Genomic DNA, 1,890 nt, shown 5'->3' on the forward strand with positions numbered 1-1,890 from the left:
CTCGGGCCTTACAGTACCAATCAAATCTTTTAAGCCCTCCTCAACTGTACAGTCCATTACATTAAACAGTCTCGGAATCCTTCTCATGCCGGTGTGGGATCACTTCATTCATGTTCCCTCCACCTAGAAGCCTGTCAGGAGCCGCCCATTGTCCGTGCAACCTCATGGCACCGACGATCACCTCCCGCCCTCTTCGGCCCCGAGCTTCACATCCATGATGCTAAATTGATTTATTTAAAATTAACTAGTATATTGGAGTATATCGTATTTAGTATGTGTATGATTCTCAACTATTCAGATGTAACATAAACATGATAACACAAGTTTTCGTGTATTTTTTTGTCATAACAATCTTAGGTGTCAATCTTCAAATTATATACAACCTGAAAGTACATGGTACAAATGCTAGCATAGGTGGAGATGTTTAGATGAAGGTGAATAAACATTTTACAAATTTTTTTTCTTCTTTGAACAAAGAAGATCTCAACTAGTGTTAGCAGTCGAAATCAGATCTCGGTCTTCTAGATTCAGTGGACAACTAAAGAAATCAGTACAGAAAAACTCCAGTCAAACTTTGTATACCAAATGAAATCAATAGATCACGATCAATAAAATGCTAAAAAAAATATATTTCAACTGAAAATAAATTACACAGAAATTGTTTATGAAAGTTCAAATGATTTACATCTCTTATTCTTCTGTTTTCAGAAGGATCTACTAACAGACTTTGACAGTTACAAAAAGACTATTTCTATCAGTTACAAAAACTTACATAAAAAACAATATAGATTTGATAAACTTGTGAGTAAGAATAAACACAGATGATCCTTGAAATAGATAGGATAAAACTTTATGCATTTTTTTGTAAATTACAAGAGATCTTGCAAATCTCAGATATAAAATACAACATATCATAAAGTGTGTATCCAGAATATTTTTGGATCTTTATATAGAGAATTTGGCACGTTCAGATTTGAACCACTATAACCCAAACGTACTAAGACCATAGCAGAAATATAACTAAATGTCACGTGTCATTTATTTTATTCCCAAAAATATTATGGAGCAATAAATACAGGGAGAATTGGAGAAAAATCCCCATTCAAAAACTCGAACTTGTTTTCAGTCCCTACGTCAGAAATTCTTGACCTGCACTCCCTGACCCATCAAAAGTTTTATTAAGCAGTTCCTGGCCGAAAAAAAATTCGTATTCAGCGACGGTTTAAGAAAACCCGTCGCTATTTAAATATAGCGACGAATATAATAAACCGTCGCTAAGTTATGCGACGTTTTTTATTTTCCGTCGGTACTAGCGACGGTTTAAACCAAAACCGTCGCTATGTTATCCAATTTTTAAAATTTTTCTCTTACACGATTGGATACATAACTTGAGAATTTGAGCATATATTCTAAGAGGAACTACTAACAAAACAAAAAAAATGCAAAATCATGTCTCGATTTAATGAAGTAAGAGTTGAGAAATCAACTTTTTACCATGATTTTAATCCACCTACCACAAGTCAGTAACATAATAATTTCCAGCACAAAATAGGTTAATTCAAGCGTACAATCACAATAATTTCAGTATATTTCATACACAATTGAGCACATAAATTGGGAATTTGAGCATATATTCCAAGGAGAACTACTAGCATAAAAAATCAAACTCATATCTCAATTTATTGAGTAAGAGTTGTGAAATCAACTACTTACCATGATTTTAATATACCTAACAAAAGTTCTAATCATAATAATACTCAGCACAAAATAGGTTAATTTCACCACACAAACACAACAATTTTAGTATATATCGTACTCTATTACATACATAAATTGAGAATTTGATTCCGAGGGGGACCACTAGCATAAAAAAGTAAACTCATATATCAA

The sequence above is a fragment of the Primulina eburnea genome, chromosome 11 (genome assembly GCF_022965805.1).
Source record: "Primulina eburnea isolate SZY01 chromosome 11, ASM2296580v1, whole genome shotgun sequence".
Lineage (NCBI taxonomy): Eukaryota > Viridiplantae > Streptophyta > Magnoliopsida > Lamiales > Gesneriaceae > Primulina > Primulina eburnea.